This window comes from Lissotriton helveticus, chromosome 1_2, assembly GCF_964261635.1.
Source record: "Lissotriton helveticus chromosome 1_2, aLisHel1.1, whole genome shotgun sequence".
Lineage (NCBI taxonomy): Eukaryota > Metazoa > Chordata > Amphibia > Caudata > Salamandridae > Lissotriton > Lissotriton helveticus.
In genome coordinates this window covers 237391504-237416046 of record NC_136058.1, presented here as the reverse complement: position 1 = coordinate 237416046, position 24543 = coordinate 237391504, and positions in this window count along the sequence as shown.

Below are 24543 nucleotides of genomic sequence, written 5' to 3'. Positions count from 1 at the left end.
AGGCTGTGCTCTGCCTTCACACAAAGGAATTATCACCCCCACAATGTCACTGCAGCAAGCTTGGAGCCAGGGCAGGTGAGTGGGAATGTTCCATGCACCTCACAGTAGAATCTTGTAGAAATTTCTCCCAACTTCAATGGCACAATTGGGTATACAAATTGGACCCTCAGACCCACTCTTCAGTCCACTCCTGGACCTGTGGAAGGACTCTGAGTGGACCCTCTGCTGATATGACCTGTTGTGCACTCTACAAGACTGCTTTGCTGTACCTGGAAGGACTGCTTCGCTGCCTGGAGCCTGCCTCAAACTCTCAGAGGCCAGCCCTGCTGTTTGAGCCCAGCATCTTCAGAGACACGCAGAATAACTCCAAGTTTGCTTGCCTCCTGTCCAGAGCCACATGGACACAAAAGGCTTGCACCCACACCTAGACCCAACTTGAGTGAGTCTTGAACCCCCAAGTGGGGTCCCACCAGTCCTGGCCCCTTGGCTATGGTGCTAAATGTGCCCAGATAGCCAAAATCAAAACTGAGGACAGACATTTATGGGATAAAAACTTCTCTGAGAACCGAAGGGAGTCTGGGACCTACCTGCTTGTCTATCTGCCCAAGGTGCATCGCTAGTGTACCTGACTTCACAACTCTCCTGCTACGTTCTACTCCGCAGCAGCAAATTCTGCTCAGCCATCTTCTGCCAAAGGGGTATCCGAGCCCCTGGAACTCTCTTTGGCTACAGCCTCCTACCTTGTCCCGCTGGAGATTTTCAACTTACAAAAAAGAGACGAAGTCCAATCTTAGAAATGTTCCCACCAACTTCCACCCAAGGCTACCTGTTGACCATGCTCCCTCCTCGGACACCACTTGTAGCCATGACAGCTGGATTTTGCCTTCTCAGGATGTTAACATCAAAATGTCTTCTGAGTCTGAAGGTAAGCACTGACTGGGCCCAATCAACTTCTGGTATCCAAACAGCGCTCCTTCATGGTTGGCCTTGTTTTTCAACCTTGACCCAGTCTTGCATGAGTAGATATCTGTGGTTGGCTCTTTGATCTTTTAGGTGCTCGTTTTTACAAAAAACTTAAAGAATTCATAACTCCCGTTCCACTGATGAGTTTTTTGTCATTTAGGTGTTAAATGATTTATTAAAAGTTACGCTATTTTTCTAAATCGGTGTGGGATTTTTTTTGTGTTGCCACTTTCTTACTGTTTGTGTTGTGCATAAATACTTCCTTCTAAGCCTCTAAGTTAAGCCTAACTGCTTTTTGTACCAGACCACCCAGGTTAAGCGCAGATTAATTTAGTAACTTTCGTGGTTCACCCTGCAAGGGATTGTTGCTGTTGCTTGACCAGGCCTCACACCCAGGTCAACCAATAATCCTGTTTCTCACAGAAGGATGTTATAACAGTACAAAAGACATTAGATTTTAAAAGTAGCACAGTCAAAGCTAACCAACCTGGCAGATTCCTGTGGAGCGTGCTATTTATGATAAACATATGCTACTGATGAACGTGTATGGACCTAGTATAATTATTGCGACATCTTTGACAAGATACTATACGTCTGTCAAAGACTTGAGGCCCAAAATATACTGTGATGGGAAGATTTTATACTAGTGCTTGTCTCCATGACAGAAGGCATAATTCCTCAAACTAAGTCACAATGACTGTAAAAACACTCCAATATAAGTATGAAATTATTAGAGCTGGGAGATATATGGAAGGTATTTTGAAGAGAGGAAGTAGGATTCTCATTTTACGGTATCATATATGAAACACTGGGGGTGCTAGAGGGCACACGGCAAGATGGCCACACCCTAGTGAGGCTCTGCCTGACCATTATCTGCCTGCAAAGCCAGCATCTGAGCACTGTCAAAGGGTGCTTCACATCTTTTAACACTCCTGCTCATGTTGGAGATTGTTTGGGCTGCTGGGAACTGCCGCAACAACCTAAAATTGGGAGCAATCAGTTCCGGCGGCATCTCGACAACATGGCAGCGGCAACGAGGCTCTGAAATCGGCGCTTGCTGATTGTGCTTGCACTTCCTGGGGCCGGAGTGACCTGGCCAGCGGCTCACGAATGACTGTGGGGGTGTGTGGAGAGTCACCCGGTAATATTTGGCAGTCTGGTTTCCTGATCAGCAGTGGGGGAGTGCCGGGCCCCTGCTATGGAATGAGGGGCCGCAGCCGATCACTGCTGAGGACGTGGCCTGACGAATCTTCCAGGCCGGACGCATGCCGAGGAGAACACTGGCTGTGGCGCCGTCCTGCCTGGTGCTGGCGATGGTAAGTGGAGTGTGGCCCTGCTCGGGCCGGTACCTGCGGGTGTGGACTTGGGCATGGGCCACGGCCTGTGAGCCGCTGATGGGGGCTGGCGCAAGTAGGCGCTGAGGACAAATGCTGCCTGTGACTCTGGTCTACGGCGGCGCACACCTCAATGTATTCGGCCGCGCGTGTGTGTGGTCATTGAACCTGCCGTGATCGTCTGACATGGGCCTTCCTCTGCCCTGACATCTTAATTCATGGGCTGCCTCTGCACGGTTGAGCAGCTTCTGTAGTGCTGCTGGTGGCCAGGGAATACCCTGCTGCAAGAGGACTTGCTCTCTCACTGCTTGGACCCATGCTGTGCCTTCCCTCCCCTCATGCACTGGCATGGGGCCTGCCGATGTCATTTGGGTGCGTGCCTTAGCCATGGCTGGTTGACGTACCTTGGGGACTGTTTTTCTTTTACTGCTTCCACTGAGACTGAGCATTTTGTGGTCTTGCTGCCCCCTTACAGAGGTATTGTCCTTGGTTGTGTGCCCTAGATGTGCAGAGGGTCAGTGGGCCTCTAAGACTGTTGTGGTCATATCACCCTGTGCTGCTGCATATGCTATGGAGGGTGTCGCAGTGACCCTGCAACACGTGTTTTTTACCCCACTGGGCCCCTGTCTCAGCGTTGTTCTGGTGGTGACTGCCTTCCTTCGGGTCCACTGTGTGTGGCGGGGGAGCAGACATTTTCAATTTCTTGGCAATGGGGGGATCCTCTGGCCAAATCTCCGACCATACCGCATCAACCGAATTGTTGGGCTCACCTGTGCACAGTGGGGTGTGCTGCATAGTTGAGGGTGCCTCTGATCGCCGGTGTGTGGTTTGCCCACGGCCCGGATGTCTACTACTCCTGGTTCGCTTTGTCCCAGATCTTAGTTGTAATCAGTTTAGGTGTTTCTTGGCGTATATCACCACTGTGGACCAGGCCTGGCTGCTGCTATGGCTATCATGGGGAGTACCGATAAATCCCAACCTCGCCTCACGTTTGAGGCGCACAATCCATCAAAAACTACGCAGAAGCCTGCCTCAGATTCGGAGGCTGACGCCCAGGGCGATGGCCCCTCTACCCTGGAAATGATGCTGTTGGCCAAGCAGTGCAGTCTCCAATCCATTGATGGCACGATGGTGGCAGTGAACCACCGCTTGGACCACATATCGACGCAGCTGGAAAAGCAGAATCTCTGCATGGGGGAGATCGAGCAGAGGGTCTCCGCGAAGGAGGATGGCCTGAGTGAAGCGGCTTGGAAAACGCTCAATGTGGAAAAAGTTCTAGCACTCATTCAGGCCAAGAACGAGGATTTAGAGGCGCAGTCCCGTGCAAAAATATAAGACTCACGGGGCTGCCGAAATCCACGAATGTAGGCAAGATGGAGACTTTCATGGAGAACCTCATAAAGGACATTTTTGGCGCTGAAAATCTATCTGCCATGTTCATCATTGAACGTGCCCATCGATCCCTCGCGGCCAGGCCGGTGCCGGGCGCTCCCGCCCGGCCAATAATTGTGAGACTTTCAAATTATAGAGATCGAGACAATATCCTGCACATGGCCAAGGATAAGGGCAGTATTGCTCATCAGGGTAACTCCCTTGCATTTTTTCCCTACTTTACGGTCGCGGTATAGGCTTGGAGCGGTGAAAATGTGTCTGCAGTCGGAGAGGGCCCCCTACGCCATGTTGTACACTGGTCGTTTGCGGATAGGACCTGATGGAGACTCTAAGATTTTTACCAATCCTAAAGCGGCCCTGGAGCATGCCAAACAATTGAAGCTGAGACGGCGGGATTCCAGCATCACACAGGAGGAGCAGGAGCAGTAGGAGGGTGGTTCGTCCTCCTGACTTACTGCTGGTACGACCTGTTATGCATGGACATGTTGCTCAATGTTGATACTACATTATCTGTCCGTCTTTCCTTTTATTTCACAGGTGGGAATTGGCGCACTACATGGCGGCTGAGGGTCTTACTCTCCAGAGCTCCATTAGGGCAGCTGTGGGCTTTTGCTTTGGGAGACATATATAATAGACCTGCTCAGCCACCCCTGCTTGTTAGGAGGCTAGTAGCACTCTGGGGCCCCCAGATGGGAGAACACCATAGACATATTTCTACTTGTTCTTGTTGGGGGAAGGGTCAAAAAAAGAAGGGATGGCTTTGGCAAGTTGGGGACGCTGAAGTAGTTGGGTGAGAGGGGTGTTGGTTGGGGGGGAGGCGGGCACTATGTCATTATTGTGAGGTTGAAGCTTACTTGTATCATGCAAAAGCGGGCACACATTGTGGGTTCTATTGCAAATATTTACATCACTGTATGGCTTCGTCTAAATGAGTGGTAAAGTACGGTTTTTGACCTGGAACGTTTGGGGTCTGAACACTCCAAAGGAAATTCGATCCGTATTGGCGTATTTAGATAGGATGGATGCGCAAATTGCCCTTTTGCAGGAGACGCACTTCACTACAGCCTCGGAAAAAACAGTGGGTGCACGATGGGCGAGAGTCAGAATAGCATCCTCTTATTCTTCCTATGCCAGGGGTGTGCTAATACTCGTTAAGAAAGGGGTCCCATTCACTGTTATTCGTGCAGAAACGGGTGAGCCTGGCAGAATAGCACTGGTTGGGTGGCAAGAGTGTGTTGCTGGTCAATATATATGGACCAAATGTCGATGATCCAGCCTTTTTTGTGGACGTATGGTGCTGTATCTTGGGGTTTCCCCCGGAGGAACTCATCTGGGGCGGTGAATTTAATGTTTGCTGGGACATGGCTATGCAGCGATTGGGTAGTAGTATGGTGCGTCCTAAGCAGGCCTCTGAGGTGCTGCTAGGGCTAGTGGATGCGGGAGGTCTGCATGATGTATGTCGTATGCACCATCCTGGAGAGCACCTTTATATCCTCTGTGCATGGGACGTGGTCATGCATCGATTTCTGGCTTGTTACGGCACCTGCCTGCATCTGGGTGGTTGGGGTCAACCATATGGCTAGAGCGCTTTCGGATCACTCTCCAGTGGTTCTTGAGCTACAGGTACCTACATGGGAGAGACCGCCCTTTGCGTGCATCTGCAGCCGTCCTCCTTCACGGACCCAGTTTTTAAACATGACATTGGTGAGGCAATAAGTAACTACATCAGGGAAAATGCTGGTTCCGTTGAGAGTGCAAGGGTCATGTTGGAGGCCTTTAAAGTGACCAACAGGGGTGCCTGCATGGGTGCGCAAGCCGAGGTATTGCGGGACCTAAGACGCAGAATCAATAAACTAGCTGCTGAAATCTCTATGCTAGAGCATGAGTATGATAGGCACCCTTCTCAGACGGCGCTGTCAACAATACGAGATCCTGTGACTGAGCATAATGATACCGTGGACTAGGAGCTTGTGCACAGATCCAGACAATGCACCGCCCGATACTACGGCGGACATACATTCTCATTTGGATGACATTGCACTCGGATGGTTGTCCCAAGGAGACAGGGAATACATTACACAGCCATTTGATGTTGAGGACGTCAAACTGGCTATAATATCTCTGCCCACAAGCAAGGCTGCGGGTATTGATGGACTACCCAGTGAGTTCTACAAGGCTTATTTGGACGAGCTGGCCCCAAGGCTTTTGGAGGTTTATGCGGAGGCATCTCCCAACCACTCTCAGAGAGGCACTCCTGGTGACTCTCCTGAAGCCCGACAAGGATGCTACTCGGTGTGATTCTTACAGGCCCCTTTCGATCATTAATATTGATGCAAAAATCTTGGCAAAGATGATTGCCAATAGCCTCCAGCCGCTGGTCCCTCTCTTGGTCCTTCCTGACCAATTGGGATTTGTATACACCAGATCAACCTCACACAACCTGCGGACAGTGTTCATCACTATTCATTACTTTGACCCGGACATTCAGGCAGTGGCTTGATGCAGCAAAAGCATTTCATTCCCTTCAATGGGATTACATGTTTACTGTGCTGACTAGGATGGGTCTTCCCCCGTTTTTCCTTCAATGGATCAGGGTGCTCTACACGGAGCCGGTTGCCCGTGTTCGCGTCAACGGTTGGGTGTCGTCGGCTTTCCCTATCGAAAGAGGTACACGGCAGGGATGCCCCTTGTCGCCTATGTTGTTTGTATTGGCACTGGAGCCTCTTGCTTGTAAGTTGCGCCAGCAGCATGTAGCGGCTGCATTGCGTTTTCAGCAGCGACCGCTTGTGGTTTCGCTGTTCGCCGATGACATGCTGCTATATGTGCACAAGCCTGCTACCTTTCTGCAAGAAACTGCTCCGCGAATCTGTCAAATTTGAAAGGTACTCTGGCCTATGGGCTAACTGGGTGAAGTTGACTGTGTTTCCGTTAACGGCTGGTACGCGGGAAGTGGAGCTAGACTTCCCGCTGATGTGGACTCAGGACCTGGTGAAATACTTGGGGATATGGCTGCATAGAGACCCTGATCAGGTCATTTCGATGAACTATGGCCGGGTTATTGCTCGGATCACTGATCAGGCGGAGAGGTGGGCTTGGTTGCCTCTTTCACTTGCTGATCGGATCGCGGGGCTCAATATTGTCTATTTTGTCCAAACTTCTCTATCTATTCGTGAAAATTCCTATTCGGTTAAACACCACTCTGTTTAAAACGCTTCAGTCGACCTTACTAACATTTGTTTGGGGGTCAAGAAGCACAGATGCAGTTGAGATGTGCTTATTCAGCCATTTGATAGGGGGGGTTTTGAGGCCCCTGATATGCGGCTATATTACCTGTGCGCGCAGGCCCAATTTGCGCACTGCTGGCACTTTCCACATCTATTAATACCCCACACAGCCATAGAGGCAAATGCTGTTCTTCCATTGCCACTTGTGGTGGCGACACTCTTGGGTGGGGGCCCTAGAAATGAAATTAATCCGGTGCAGTGTACCGCTTGGGCCTGGAGGGATCTAGCGAGGCGGACACAGCTTCCCTATCTCTATCCACCCAGATAATTCGGTGGCGCAGGAGCGACTTGCACTGAGCGCGCTGAAAGCTGCTGGGATTACTCAGGTGGGCGACCTGTACAAGCAGAGCCAGTTTCGCTCGCTGCAGGATGTACAGGGCAGACGGGCCACTGGTTTGATGTTGGGATTCACATATGTGCGACTGCAGCAGGCGATTAGAGCCATCTATCCTGACTTTCCGACTGAACCTAAAACACTGCTGGCACTGCAGGCAGTGCTGGTGGGGGAAGAACGTAAGGGCCTCATAACCAAGCACTATGAGGCATCTCTGCGGGAGAGGGAGCCCGGGGAAAACCCATCATATATTAAATAGAATGCGGTGCTAGGGGTCCACACTCTCGCTTGAACAATGGAAATTCTTTTGTGCGTTAACAGGGCGCCTTAGGGTGAATTGTAATGTACGCATCATCCACTTTAAGTACTTGCACCAGTTATACTATACCCGGCTGCAACTACAGTAGTTTGGTTTGCGTGTTGATGAGTGCTGCGTGCGGTGCAGACAGGCTGATGTTGATTTTCTACATTTGGCGTGGCAGTGTGCAGGGATATTCGCATTTTGGTCAAAGGTGGTGGGAGTCCTTACGGATGTGGTGATGGAACCTGTGGGCTGTGCTCCGGAGGTCTGCCTGTTGGGTAGCATGCAGAGTCTTAAGCCTTGCTGCCGGTACCAAGTCGTGGTCGCGGCTCTGCTAGCTAAAACGGTGGTGGCGCAGTGTTGGGGGGCAAAAATCACTCCTACTGTTAAAAAAAATTGATTCGCAAATTTATATATTGCAGAGATCAGCTCAATACTTACGCGGAGAAACTTCCAGAGGCCTTGAGGCCTAAAGACTTCTCGGCCCTACTCACTGCATACTTGTTGTGCCACTCTGATCTGTAAATCATTGCTCTTATGTACTGCTTTTTGCCTTTCCAGTGTATGCCTGAATTGGGACTCCCTATATGTTGCTCCACTCATGTGTGTTCATGAAGCCTATCATTCAACCACTTAATAATGTAATGTCATCTATTGTGCCGGGTGGGGAGGGGTTGGGGGATGTTTTTCAGTGGGATTTGTTTAAGTTATTGTATTTTCCTTGCGGAACTGTCACTGTCCACATATCTACGAGAACATATGCTTGTGACACTATGTGTTAAGATGATATCGTTGGACCCAGATTTGGGCTTTATGTATTACTGCTGCAAGCTATTCAATAAACAAATATAAAAAATATATATATGAAACACTGTCCAAAACTGACTTTTAGATGTGTTCTTGACTTATACTGCTGAGAATTTAAGGGATACAATACATCCCTCGCACACTCTCTGACCATTCACCTGTTAAACTCTATCATGTGCTACCGACTGCACTGTGTGCTGAAAGATCCTGAACATTCCCTTTGGAGAGACTAAGGGACAGATAGCCATGATTATCAAAGAATACGTTAACTTAAATCTTGGTACGGTCTCCCAATACGCCATGATTTGGAAATTTTCCAAGGTGGTTCTGATAGGAATGCGTAGGACTGCAATTTTGAAATCCCCGAGGAGAGGGACCCTACGCAACCACTCTTTTAATAATACGTTGCTGTGACCCCCACGGGCCCTGGCCCACCCAGGTAATAAAAATAAAAAAATGGACCCTGGGGAGCCAATCTGATTTTATATTTTGACCTATAGGGCCTGTGGATCCTCCATAGCATGAAATATACATACAGTTTCTCAAAAACTACTGAACAGATTTACACCAAATCACAAAAAACATGTTTCTGCATTACGATCTAGCTTACTGCTAAATTTTGTGTCATTCCGTTCAGTCTTTTTTTGCTGTAATGTTGGTCAATTTTCCTATGGACAATTGCATAGAGACAATTCGTTTTAGGACTCCCCTCATTTTCCTTTGCCCCTGTTTAACTTATCACCCTGAATGTTTCCAGCAAGAAGTTGAACTAGATGACCATTTTTACTGGCAGGTTTTGTGAAGATTCATCAAATACCACTCAGTCTTTACTCGCACATTAAACAAAAACTTGTGACACTCTAGGACTACATTGATCTGTTATCCAAACTGCTTCTATTTTTTAGAGTAACCTTGAGCATGTCTGCTTATACACCGTCACCTCCAGCTTCTAATGGGTTATGTGAGGTGGCAAGTACTTTTCTACCTTCTGTAGTGAAACGTTTTACCATTGTTTTTATGGCAAAGATAGTTCTCCAATCTCATTTAAGAAAGGAGGAGGCTATATCATGCTTGCTGTTACTAGGATCAAGTCTGTAAAGATCAGTATAACATTATATAGTACTGTATTATAATGTAATGATTGGACCACAATAAAATGCAAGGCCACTCAAAAAACACAGAAACGAGAAATGGAAGTAGAATAGGACAGAACAGAAAAAGCAAATTGGGAGCTAAAAATGATTTATTTATTTTATTTTTTTATTAATTAAGCTTACTAAGCGCGACAGCTACCCAAAAAGGGTTTCCCGGCGCTGGACAGGCACGGTGCTAGGTAACCTAGCGTTAAAACAGTGAACAGCGTTATTGATTGAAAAGCCAGGTCTTGATGGCTCTGCGAAAGCGAGCATAGCTAGTTTCTTTGCGGATGTCCAGGGGGAGAGAGTTCCAAAGTGTGGGACCTAGGTATGAAAAAGATCTGCCGCCCATTCTAGCGAGTCTAATTCTAGGAACATTAAAGTTGCCTTGGGATAAGGAACGAAGGTGGCGAGAGGGAATATAGGGATGAACAAGGGATTGTAGGTAAAGTGGAGCTGATCCCAATTTGATTTTAAACATGTAGCTCAGGGTTTGGAATTTAATGCGACTCTTTACCCTGAGCCAATGCAATTCACGGAGGTGTCCAGAAATGTGGGCTGTTTTGGGAATTTTGCACAGTAGTCTTGCGGCGGCATTTCAAACCAGTTGTCTTGTCCCTGACGTGTTAGCCCCAAGGTAGAGGACATTTCCATAGTCCAGCTGGGAAGTTATAAAGGCATGGACCACAGATTTTTGGGTGTCGCTTGGCAGCATCCAGATGGTTTTCCTGAGCCAACGCAAGATTGTAGAGCATGTGGCCGAGACCTTGCTAACCTGTTGGTGCATGGTCAAGGCATTGTCAAGGGTAAAACCCAAGTTGCGTACATGGCCTGATGGGAGAGGAAGGGTGCCCATCTCGGTAGGCCAATGTTTAGAACTCCATAGGTCTTGTCTTTGACCCAGAATCAGAACTTCGGTCTGGCAGAGCACCTACAGGCCCACTTCCAAGGGTCTTGGACTGGGACTGGGGTGGCACCACTTGGCAGAGCAGGACTCACAGATGTCAGAGTCTATGTGTTGGGTTCAAGGTTGCTGGATCTTTCTGTCCCTGAGGCTTTACTCAGGAGGCAGCCAACACGCACTTGGAGTTACTTTTTGGGTTATGGGTTCGACAGATGCAGGTCCAGCACTTCTTACCCAGGCAAGAGGGCAGCAGGTCAGCACAGCAAGGCAGCAGTCCAGCAGAATAGCAGTCATTTCAGAAGCATGGCAGTTCTTCTTCCTGGCAGAGTATCCACTTGTCCAGAAGAGCACCGAAGGTTTGGTGTCTGCGGTCCACTATTTATACCTGTGCCTTCCTTTGAAGTTGCAGAAGCTTTAAGAAGTTTACCTTTGAAGTCCCCAGGTATCCTGCCTTCCCTGTTCTGGCTCCGGACTAACTACGGGAGTGTGCAGCCCTTTGTGTGGGGGCAGGACATCCTATTCAGGCTCAAGTAGGGCTGTGCCCAGCTCTGCCCTCCCATCTTACCATGATGGCCCATCCACGCTTACCTAAGTTCTCTATTGTGTGTGATTGTCTAGGATCAATACACAAAGCCAGTCTGCCAGCTACACCCAGGCATGTGACACAGGGACAGGCTGAAGGCACTAGATGGCTAAGGCGGAAAATGCCAATTTTCTAAAAGTGGCTGTTTTAAATTGTAATTTTAAATCCGACTTCACCCTGAGAGGGGATTTTTCATTACAAGTCCAAAGACACCAAACATGAACTGGTAACCTATTCTCATTTGGAAATATAGTTTAATAAAAGTAATAGGGTAACTCTAATGTTACCCTATAGGGGAGGTAGTCCTTGCAGTAGTGATAAACTCGTTTTTCACTACCAGGACATATTGAACTTACAAATACATGTCCTAGTTTTAAAATACATTGTACCATGAGGGCTGTTTAGGGCCGACCCTAGGGTTGACTTATATGTATTAAAAAGAAATGTTTGGGGTTGGCAAAAGGTTTGCCATGTCGATATGGCAGTTTACACATAGAGGCTGCAATGACAAGACTGAGACGTGTTTGAAGGGATACTTAAGTAGGTTGTACAACCTGTGCTGCAGGCCCACTAGTAGCATTTAATTTACAGGCTGTGGGTACTTGTAGTGCAACTTTATTAGAGACTCATAAGTAAATTAAATATGCCAGTTGGGTACTTACCAAATCCTGAGGTAATCAAATTAGAACGGACACTGGTATCTACCATAACCATTGGTTATTGTTTGACAACCCTCATAAACGCTTGGAATTTAACGTTGCGGTGTATCATTTTATCCGCCCCTTCTTTTGCGTTATGGCATAGTCATTGGGCTGTCAAAGGACGTGTTGTATGCCTGCCTCACCAGAGGCAACCTCTGGTGGGCAGAGTCAGCACTAGAAGCTTCTAACTTGCACACGAGGATTCAGAATCCTCATGCGACTCTTTGCGCCCTGAGGAAGAGAACCTCTAACCTAACGAAGGAAAACCCTTTGAGAGTTCTACAAAAAAAAAATTCTGAATACTACACAAGTCGTGTGAGTACTATATATATCCCCCTGTTTTGTCCTGACGAAAGCTCCACAGACCCGGCTGGGCCCAGGTGAGCTGAAACATGTCGACCATATTTTGATCATATTTATAATCTGGTAACTCGATTATAAAATATACCTATAAGTTTTAATCACTAGTGTCTACCTTTTTAGAATAAAGTCTGAGTTTGGTTAGACACTGTGTTTTACATACCCCTCGTAACTGCCCTAGTTACATTTTGCTTAGCTGCTGTCCTAAAATCCCTGGACACTTCTACTCTTACCAGAGGTTGCCTCTGGTGAGGCAGGCATACAACACGTCCTTTGACAGCCCAATGACTATGCCATAACGCAAAAGAAGGGGCGGATAAAAAGATACACCGCAACGTTAAATTCCAAGCGTTTATGAGGGTTGTCAAACAATAACCAATGGTTATGGTAGATACCAGTGTCCGTTCTAATTTGATTACCTCAGTATTGAACCAGGGGAACTGAATGGACCATTATTCCTCTTCCCTCCGCCTTGATAAGTACTTACCAAATCCACCATATTTTAAGGAGAGAGCACAAGCACTTTAGCACTGGTTAGCAGTGGTAAATCGTGCAGGGTATTAAGGTCAACAAATATTCCGCAAAAAAAGGAGGGTAAAGGCAAAATGTTTGGGGCTGACCTTGCAGAAAGGGCCAGGTCCAACAGTAGTATGTTTTGTAGTACTATAAAACGTACTACAAATTGTAAGTTATGCCAGTACATATATGTGTGGACCTCTCCTCCCTGACTGCGGAGTTACTGCACGTGTAGGTTATAGATTTTAGTAGTAAATGTGGGAGGGACACAGGGAAGTGGGTGGGAACAGGGGCAGACTTATTATTTAAGAGGAAGGAATTAGGAAGAAATAAGAGGCGTTTAAGGAGGGACGTCACCCACCCACACAAGAGTAAGCCAAATGCTTTACTCTGCGGGTGGAGACATGTAACTTTAACTTCCACTTTTGTAGTAAGTTTACACTCAGAGTTTGTGAATACCAAAGTATTACACATACTACAAAGTAGAAACTTACTACCTAGAAATAGATGATAATGAAAATTGAACAGTAGCTCAGAAAGGAAAGCTGGTTGCACGACTTTTCTATGGACTTATGGCTCTGGGAATTCATTTTGAGTAAAGGAGGTGCTGCACGTCCTAATAAACAGGGATGTATGATGTTTCAACGCATGCTTTTACCACACATGCCTTTACAACGCAGGTTTTACAACGCAAGTCGTTACAACGACTTGCATTGGGGGGCGCTGGATAGTGAATAGTTTAATTTACTATTCCAACTCCAGTCCCCGTGGATAGCAGGGAAGGTGTTGGATAGTAAATTAAACTATTCCCTATCCTAGAGCGCCCCCCAGCGCAATGCGTAGTAATAACTTGAGTTGTAAAAGTTGCGTCGTAATGGTAGTGCGTTGTAAAAGTTGCGTTGTAAAGGATGTTCCCCAATAAACGGATGTATGACGTTTCAACGCATGCTTTTACCACGCATGCCTTTACAACGCAGGTTTTACACCGCAAGTCGTTACAACGACTTGCGTTGGGGGGCTAAACAGGGATCAGTGCTGCAGATATCCTGAGCATGTCCGACAGGCACGCCCACAAGTTTCTAACTAGATGGTGACACACTACAAAACCAGTTGATTCAGTTAGCAGCAGCATCATTATGTCTGTGGGGATAGGGATAGCTTCCACCAGTCCAGAGATTGGTGCCTTCTTCATCTCAGCAGCGTTGTCTCTGGACGCTGAGTGAGCTGTGAACCAGCAAGACGATTCAAAAAGGGGGTGGTGATGGACAGAGTATCTGAATTAAGCAAGACACTCCTACCCAGTCAACAGATCAGGGCTTGATCCATCACCGTTTTTTAGCTCACTGCACCGTCCCAGCTCAGAACCTGGCTACATGCAAATTAGTCTGACCCTGGCCCAGTGCATCATGGGAACAGGGCAGACCAAACTACACAGCCAATTCTTTACCAGAAAGGAAACAAGCTTCCGGGGACCGGTTTCTGGCATTACAGCCGTCTTCGGCCCGGCTTGCTTGAATCCTGATGGTGCAGTGAGCAAGGGACTCACATCTGAGTATACCCTTCCACACTTGTGGTGGCCAAAACGATTCAAAAAGGGGGTGGTGATGGACAGAGTATCTGAATTAAGCAAGACACTCCTACCCAGACAACAGATCAGGGCTTGATCCATCACCGTTTTTTAGCTCACTGGACCATCCCAGCTTAGAACCTGGCTACATGCAAATTAGTCTGACCCTGGCCCAGTGCATCATGGGAACAGGGCAGACCAAACTACACAGCCAATTCTTTACCAGAAAGGAAACAAGCTTCCGGGGACCGGTTTCTGGCATTACAGCCATCTTCGGCCCGGCTTGCTTGAATCCTGATGGTGCAGTGAGCAAGGGACTCACATCCGAGTATACCCTTCCACACTTGTGGTGGCCAAAACGATTCAAAAAGGGGGTGGTGATGGACAGAGTATCTGAATTAAGCAAGACACTCCTACCCAGTCAACAGATCAGGGCTTGATCCATCACCGTTTTTTAGCTCACTGCACCATCCCAGCTCAGAACCTGGCTACATGCAAATTTGTCTGACCCTGGCCCAGTGCATCATGGGAACAGGGCAGACCAAACTACACAGCCAATTCTTTACCAGAAAGGAAACAAGCTTCCGGGGACCGTTTTCTGGCATTACAGCCGTCTTCGGCCCGGCTTGCTTGAATCCTGATGGTGCAGTGAGCAAGGGACTCACATCTGAGTATACCCTTCCACACTTGTGGTGGCCAAAACGATTCAAAAAGGGGGTGGTGATGGACAGAGTATCTGAATTTAGCAAGACACTCCTACCCAGTCAACAGATCAGGGCTTGATCCATCACCGTTTTTTAGCTCACTGCACCATCCCAGCTCAGAACCTGGCTACATGCAAATTAGTCTGACCCTGGCCCAGTGCATCATGGGAACAGGGCAGACCAAACTACACAGCCAATTCTTTACCAGAAAGGAAACAAGCTTCCGGGGACCAGTTTCTGGCATTACAGCCGTCTTCGGCCCGGCTTGCTTGAATCCTGATGGTGCAGTGAGCAAGGGACTCACATCTGAGTATACCCTTCCACACTTGTGGTGGCCAAAACGATTCAAAAAGGGGGTGTTGATGGACAGAGTATCTGAATTGAGCACGACACTCCTACCCAGTCAACAGATCAGGGCTTGATCCATCACCGTTTTTTAGCTCACTGCACCATCCCAGCTCAGAACCTGGCTACATGCAAATTAGTCTGACCCTGGCCCAGTGCATCATGGGAACAGGGCAGACCAAACTACACAGCCAATTCTTTACCAGAAAGGAAACAAGCTTCCGGGGACCGGTTTCTGGCATTGCAGCCGTCTTCGGCCCGGCTTGCTTGAATCCTGATGGTGCAGTGAGCAAGGGACTCACATCTGAGTATACCCTTCCACACTTGTGGTGGCCAAAACGATTCAAAAAGGGGGTGGTGATGGACAGAGTATCTGAATTAAGCATGACACTCCTACCCAGTCAACAGATCAGGGCTTGATCCATCACCGTTTTTTACCTCACTGCACCATCCCAGCTCAGAACCTGGCTACATGCAAATTAGTCTGACCCTGGCCCAGTGCATCATGGGAACAGGGCAGACCAAACTACACAGCCAATTCTCTGTAGTTTGGTTTGCCCTGTTCCCATCATGCACTGGGACAGGAACAGACTAATTTGCATACAGCCAGGTTCTGAAACTGGGATGGTGCAATGAGCTAAAAAACGGTGTTGGATCTAGCCCTGATCTCCTGACTGGGTGAGAGTATTCTGCTTAATTCAGAGACTCTGTCCCTCACCACCCCTTGTTGTAAATAATTTTGTCCACCCTAAGCGTGGAAGGGTATACTCAGACATGAGTCCCTTGCTCATTGCACCATCAGGATTCAAGCAAGCCGGGCCGAAGACGGCTGTAATGCCAGAAACCGGTCCCCGGAAGCTTGTTTCCTTCCCAGTGTAAGAATTGGCTTTTGTAGTTTGGTTTGCCCTGTTCCCATTATGCACTGGGACAGGAGCAGACTAATTTGCATACAGCCAGGTTCTGAAACTGGGATGGTGCAATGAGCTAAAAAACGGTGTTGGATCTAGCCCTGATCTCTTGACTGGGTGAGAGTATTCTGCTTAATTCAGAGATTCTGTCCCTCACCACCCCTTGTTGTAAATAATTTTGTCCACCCTAAGCGTGGAAGGGTATACTCAGACATGAGTCCCTTGCTCATTGCACCATCAGGATTCAAGCAAGCCGGGCCGAAGACGGCTGTAATGCCAGAAACCGGTCCCCGGAAGCTTGTTTCCTTCCCAGTGTAAGAATTGGCTTTTGTAGTTTGGTTTGCCCTGTTCCCATCATGCACTGGGACAGGAACAGACTAATTTGCATACAGCCAGGTTCTGAAACTGGGATGGTGCAATGAGCTAAAAAACGGTGTTGGATCTAGCCCTGATCTCTTGACTGGGTGAGAGTATTCTGCTTAATTCAGAGACTCTGTCCCTCACCACCCCTTGTTGTAAATAATTTTGTCCACCCTAAGCGTGGAAGGGTATACTCAGACATGAGTCCCTTGCTCATTGCACCATCAGGATTCAAGCAAGCCGGGCCGAAGACGGCTGTAATGCCAGAAACCGGTCCCCGGAAGCTTGTTTCCTTCCCAGTGTAGGAATTGGCTTTTGTAGTTTGGTTTGCCCTGTTCCCATCATGCACTGGGACAGGAACAGACTAATTTGCATACAGCCAGGTTCTGAAACTGGGATGGTGCAATGAGCTAAAAAACGGTGTTGGATCTAGCCCTGATCTCTTGACTGGGTGAGAGTATTCTGCTTAATTCAGAGACTCTGTCCCTCACCACCCCTTGTTGTAAATAATTTTGTCCACCCTAAGCGTGGAAGGGTATACTCAGACATGAGTCCCTTGCTCATTGCACCATCAGGATTCAAGCAAGCCGGGCCGAAGACGGCTGTAATGCCAGAAACCGGTCCCCGGAAGCTTGTTTCCTTCCCAGTGTAAGAATTGGCTTTTGTAGTTTGGTTTGCCCTGTTCCCATCATGCACTGGGACAGGAACAGACTAATTTGCATACAGCCAGGATCTGAAACTGGGATGGTGCAATGAGCTAAAAAACGGTGTTGGATCTAGCCCTGATCTCTTGACTGGGTAAGAGTATTCTGCTTAATTCAGAGACTCTGTCCCTCACCACCCCTTGTTGTAAATAATTTTGTCCACCCTAAGCGTGGAAGGGTATACTCAGACATGAGTCCCTTGCTCATTGCACCATCAGGATTCAAGCAAGCCGGGCCGAAGACGGCTGTAATGCCAGAAACCGGTCCCCGGAAGCTTGTTTCCTTCCCAGTGTAAGAATTGGCTTTTGTAGTTTGGTTTGCCCTGTTCCCATCATGCACTGGGACAGAAACAGACTAATTTGCATACAGCCAGGTTCTGAAACTGGGATTGTGCAATGAGCTAAAAAACGGTGTTGGATCTAGCCCTGATCTCTTGACTGGGTGAGAGTATTCTGCTTAATTCAGAGACTCTGTCCCTCACCACCCCTTGTTGTAAATAATTTTGTCCACCCTAAGCGTGGAAGGGTATACTCAGACATGAGTCCCTTGCTCATTGCACCATCAGGATTCAAGCAAGCCGGGCCGAAGACGGCTGTAATGCCAGAAACCGGTCCCCGGAAGCTTGTTTCCTTCCCAGTGTAAGAATTGGCTTTTGTAGTTTGGTTTGCCCTGTTCCCATCATGCACTGGGACAGGAACAGACTAATTTGCATACAGCCAGGTTCTGAAACTGGGATGGTGCAATGAGCTAAAAAACGGTGTTGGATCTAGCCCTGATCTCTTGACTGGGTGAGAGTATTCTGCTTAATTCAGAGACTCTGTCCCTCACCACCCCTTGTTGTAAGTAATTTTGTCCACCCTAAGCGTGGAAGGGTATACTCAGACATGAGTCCCTTGCTCATTGCACCATCAGGATTCAAGCAAGCCGGGCCGAAGACGGCTGTAATGCCAGAAACCGGTCCCCGGAAGCTTGTTTCCTTCCCAGTGTAAGAATTGGCTTTTGTAGTTTGGTTTGCCCTGTTCCCATCATGCACTGGGACAGGAACAGACTAATTTGCATACAGCCAGGTTCTGAAACTGGGATGGTGCAATGAGCTAAAAAACGGTGTTGGATCTAGCCCTGATCTCTTGACTGGGTAAGAGTATTCTGCTTAATTCAGAGACTCTGTCCCTCACCACCCCTTGTTGTAAATAATTTTGTCCACCCTAAGCGTGGAAGGGTATACTCAGACATGAGTCCCTTGCTCATTGCACCATCAGGATTCAAGCAAGCCGGGCCGAAGACGGCTGTAATGCCAGAAACCGGTCCCCGGAAGCTTGTTTCCTTCCCAGTGTAAGAATTGGCTTTTGTAGTTTGGTTTGCCCTGTTCCCACCATGCACTGGGACAGGAACAGACTAATTTGCATACAGCCAGGTTCTGAAACTGGGATTGTGCAATGAGCTAAAAAACGGTGTTGGATCTAGCCCTGATCTCTTGACTGGGTGAGAGTATTCTGCTTAATTCAGAGACTCTGTCCCTCACCACCCCTTGTTGTAAATAATTTTGTCCACCCTAAGCGTGGAAGGGTATACTCAGACATGAGTCCCTTGCTCATTGCACCATCAGGATTCAAGCAAGCCGGGCCGAAGACGGCTGTAATGCCAGAAACCGGTCCCCGGAAGCTTGTTTCCTTCCCAGTGTAAGAATTGGCTTTTGTAGTTTGGTTTGCCCTGTTCCCATCATGCACTGGGACAGGAACAGACTAATTTGCATACAGCCAGGTTCTGAAACTGGGATGGTGCAATGAGCTAAAAAACGGTGTTGGATCTAGCCCTGATCTCTTGACTGGGTGAGAGTATTCTGCTTAATTCAGAGACTCTGTCCCTCACCACCCCTTGTTGTAAGTAATTTTGTCCACCCTAAGCGTGGAAGGGTATACTCAGACATGAGTCCCTTGCTCATTGCACCATCAGGATTCAAGCAAGCCGGGCCGAAGACGGCTGTAATGCCAGAAACCGGTCCCCGGAAGCTTGTTTCCTTCCCAGTGTAAGAATTGGCTTTTGTAGTTTGGTTTGCCCTGTTCCCATCATGCACTGGGACAGGAACAGACTAATTTGCATACAGCCAGGTTCTGAAACTGGGATGGTGCAATGAGCTAAAAAACGGTGTTGGATCTAGCCCTGATCTCTTGACTGGGTGAGAGTATTCTGCTTAATTCAGAGACTCTGTCCCTCACCACCCCTTGTTGTAAATAATTTTGTCCACCCTAAGCGTGGAAGGGTATACTCAGACATGAGTCCCTTGCTCATTGCACCATCAGGATTCAAGCAAGCCGGGCCGAAGACGGCTGTAATGCCAGAAACCGGTCCCCGGAAGCTTGTTTCCTTCCCAGTGTAAGAATTGGCTTTTGTAGTTTGGTTTGCCCTGTTCCCATCATGCACTGGGACAGGAACAGACTAATTTGCATACAGCCAGGTTCTGAAACTGGGATGGTGCAATGAGCTAAAAAACGGTGTTGGATCTAGCCCTGATCTCTTGACTGGGTGAGAGTATTCTGCTTAATTCAGAGACTCTGTCCCTCACCACCCCTTGTTGTAAGTAATTTTGTCCACCCTAAGCGTGGAAGGGTATACTCAGACATGAGTCCCTTGCTCATTGCACCATCAGGATTCAAGCAAGCCGGGCCGAAGACGGCTGTAATGCCAGAAACCGGTCCCCGGAAGCTTGTTTCCTTCCCAGTGTAAGAATTGGCTTTTGTAGTTTGGTTTGCCCTGTTCCCATCATGCACTGGGACAGGAACAGACTAATTTGCATACAGCCAGGTTCTGAAACTGGGATGGTGCAATGAGCTAAAAAACGGTGTTGGATCTAGCCCTGATCTCTTGACTGGGTGAGAGTATTCTGCTTAATTCAGAGACTCTGTCCCTCACCACCCCTTGTTGTAAATAATTTTGTCCACCCTAAGCGTGGAAGGGTATACTCAGACATGAGTCCCTTGCTCATTGCACCATCAGGATTCAAGCAAGCCGGGCCGAAGACGGCTGTAATGCCAGAAACCGGTCCCCGGAAGCTTGTTTCCTTCCCAGTGTAAGAATTGGCTTTTGTAGTTTGGTTTGCCCTGTTCCCATCATGCACTGGGACAGGAACAGACTAATTTGCATACAGCCAGGTTCTGAAACTGGGATGGTGCAATGAGCTAAAAAACGGTGTTGGATCTAGCCATGATCTCTTGACTGGGTGAGAGTATTCTGCTTAATTCAGAGACTCTGTCCCTCACCACCCCTTGTTGTAAATAGTGAACCAGCAAGAGCCACAGCAGTTGAAGTTGATGGTGGTTCTGTGAGAAAGGCCTCTAGGGAACAAGGAGAACCTTCACCACCGTCCAGATATTGATGCCACCTTCAACAGTGTCTCTACAGTGCTGCCTCTGGCGGTGAGCTAGCTCTAGAATAGTAGATGTTGATGGTGGTTCTGCCTAGCACAAATTAGAAAGGCCTCTGGGGAAAAAGGAGAAAGCTTCCCACGCATACAGCCACACGTGCAAAAATGTATAGACCAGAAAGTCATGTGAACATCACATGCCTAGGAGTCGTCATGACCCTAAATGAATGTTCCAGGAGAAACCCCTAGAGGTGCTACGCTGGATGTGCTAGTGGGGGGTGCACAGAAGCAGAGCATTGATTGCACTGATCCTCATGCAGTTCGCCAAAAGTATAAATTCGATTTTCTGAAGATTTAAGACTGCCTTACTTACAATTTTGATTCTGACAAAAGGTAGTATGGTGGGCAAGGAAGTGATGACTTCTTAAACCTGTGCCTGTCTAGATGTAGGCCATTGCAAGTGTTACTATTACAAACAAGGCTGGTTAAATAAAGGTATATCAGCTAAATTTATAACGACGTCATCAAAAACTTGTTATAATTTCTGGTCTGCCTCACAAAGTCAACCGGCCTCACAAACACTTATTCACACATCTCAAATATTCAAAGGTAAGCATCAAGGGGTTGTGGGAGAAGAAACTAAAACAGGAAAGGGGAGGAGGAGGTGCACACAAAATAAATACAGCAACACATTGTTTACTCATTTTCCATTATGCCTCCCTTTTTCACATTCAGCAAAACCCATCAAATCGTTCTAAGAGGTTTGACGCTCAACAAGCTGTTTACAGCTGTTAGCTGTAACTTGCACAGTACAGAGAGAGGTGAAACTATCCAGGCGTAAGGACAGAAAAACAAAACATGCTTAATATACTTCTCAAACAATGATGCTGCGCGCGGGCACTATAACTAAATGTAAACGCTTGAATGAAAATAAAGAGGTCAATAGAAGGGTTAATGGCTAAAGCTAATAAAATAAATTCCTGTTGGCAATTAAGAGAAATGTTCTGCAAACCTGACCACTTAACAAATGGAACAACCTCTCAAGTGAGGTGATTAGTTTGCCACCTCCAAAGGCTTCATGTTGAACCTTTGCTAAATAATGATGCCTTTAGTATTAAAAAGGTTTGAGCATTATTTAAGAGGATTGAAAATAATCATGCTTTTCCTACAAACGTCTATTTAGTCTACCAAAGCAAACAAATGGTTTTTGACCCCATACCCCTTCTCCATATTTGCGATTTTAAGCCTAGGAGGTGTGCATCTAGCAAAAAATGTAAATTGATACTTGTATAGCGCACTACTCACCCGCAAGGGTCTCAAGGCGCTTGTACGAATACCGCTGTGGAACCCATCCTGGCTTTCCCTGTGAGGTGTCCACTCCTGGGCACCCCCAAGGTGGAGGCCAGGCATCCTTAGCGTTGTGGGGGCCGTTGTGGAGATTAAGCAAGCTATTGCCCAGAGTTGCAGAGTGGGACTCCATGATTGGAATAGGCACGGAGGCGAGAATTATCAGGTCCGTGGAATTTCTGAGCTCAAGACCCACCGAGGCGGGGAATTGAGCCCTGGTCCCGGGCTAGACCTCTGCTTCAGGGTCTGCCGCTCTAACCATTGAGCCACACTTCTCTACAGAGGTAGCTCATGAAATCTGCCCATGAGGTTGTTAGACTCTCTGGTGTTTGAGTTTTTATTTGATTACACCTGTGTGTTGCCACCCTCGATTCCCAAATCAAGTGTATATATACACAGCTAAAAGGCTATAACAGTTGTTAAAGGCCCTGAACCTGAGTTATGTGGCTGGGGTCTACAACAAAGATTCAGGGCCTTTAACAACCAATATAGACCTCAACAGAAGGTCTGTAATGATATTAGGGCAATAGTTGTTGAAAGTTCACAGCAAGAGCTGTGAAAGGCGGTTGAAGTCAGCCCCTTGTTCTCCCCAACTTGGCTGAACTGCTATTTGTTGTTCAGCCAAGCAAGAGCGACTGAGCTGCATTCACCCCTCTCATTTTGAAGCCCTAGTGACACTGAGCTACAGGAGGATGGAAGGTAGGAAGGACGGTGGGGAGGACGGTAGGGAGGACGATGGCAGAGTCTCCCCGACCCGCTTGACACCAGCATAGCTGTCATGTGAGTGCCAGACACGCTTGCAATATCGCGTTTGTCTACCTGACGCCAGGAATTTAGTTTTTAAAAAATACGTTTTCATTTGTGAATTTTTAAATTTTGCTGTCACTTACTGGTTCAGTCCCCTTCACGCTCCTAACACCGCACTCCTAGTGCCATAAGGGGTAACAGGGGCTCATTCCAACATAGGGAAGTCTGGGCTCGATACTCCAGCCTGCCCGCCCCGTTCCGACTCGGCAATTAGTGCCGTTGAGCGGAGGGCGGACAGGTAAGAGCCAGACACACTTCCGTTTGGAGCAGCGGTTAGCGTTCTAGGCTTTTCTTAGGAAGGGCTATTTAGCCCTCCCTCTGCTCTGAGCGCGCAGCGGTCGCGCACAGGGGTGTGCCTAAGGACGCGCCTAAGACAAGCCGAAGATAAGCCCATCTGCGCCCGTCCGCGGCCAGGGGCCATGGGCTCTGTCTCAAAGGACTTAGATGTAATTATGAGACATAGTATCCGGTACTCATCCTAGGCGCTTAAAGATCTGCAGCCAGAACCTCTGGTAGGTTGTGCCGTGTGCTCCCTGTCATGCCCCGAAGGCCCGTTTTCATGCCTACATTGTTGCTTTCAGGCATCCTTTACTAATCCGGCTATTGGTAGTAATGTCGGGAAAATCAAGGTACCTATTAGGCCTTGCTTCCAAGCATCTTCTACCAATCCTTCCACTAGCTTGAACACTGAGGAAACCCCGCCATTGAATAGTTTAAAAAGTTTTCTTTTAAACATTCGCTCCCTACCAAACCCTACCAAAGCACCATCTTGAATTTTGGGATCTGGTTAATACTGTAAATCCAGATATTTGTTTTCTCACAGAAACTTGGTTAAAACCCTACACAGTTCCCGCCATTACGTTGGGACGATGGGATATAAGGTCCTTAAACTAGATCGCCCTATCAAAACCGGGGGAGGCATTGCTATAGTATATAGAGAAGAAGGTTTGAAGATTACTTTACTGGAACAAAGAAATTGTCCCATGATGGAAATTATGGTCTTTAAGATCAATTCCACCTAGAGAATTCATTGGAAGGGGGCGTTAGTATACCGTCCCCCGGGCCAAGTACGGGCTTCTCACTTGCTTTAGTGGAATTTTTGCCTCCATATTTAAAAGCCAAAGAAGATTCTATTCTCCTCGGAGATTTTAATGTTCATGCAGATCTCCCTAGCCACCCCGATACTGCATCATTACTCTCAGATCTCTGTTAGGGTTAGAGATTCAAAATAAGGGCCCCACACATATCGGTGGACATACTTTGGACCTAATTTTCACCAACTGTCCCAAAATTAAATATTGGTCAACGTCTCAAGTGTGTTGGTCTGACCATCATATGGTCGAATTGTTTTTCTCTGGTCTTGCCATACCACATCAAAAATCCCTTCCCGCTATTTTGCGGAGACCGTGGCATAAAGTAACACTAGATGAATTACAGAGGGTATGGAAGGAACCCACCATCACAGAGACAGACAATGTTGAGTCCAGCTTAACGAAGTTTAATAAAGCTCTTTTAGAAGCAGTGGATCTACTGGCCCCTCTGAAGCTACACAAACAGTATCCAGCATCTAAACAAGAGATATGGTATACTGAAGAGCTTAGAGGGGAGAAGCAGAGGTGTAGAAAGCTCGAAAAAGCTTGGAGGAAATCACACATGGAAGCTAGTAAGAAAATGTATACTGATGCCCTGGCCTCCTATCACAAAAACATAAAGATGGCCAGGAGGAGTTGTCTTGCTTCACAATTGGCTGAAGCAGGCAACTCTTCCAGAGAACTCTATAAGATCCTACAGTCCTTTGTAAAACCAGTGGCCTGTGAGAGCCCTG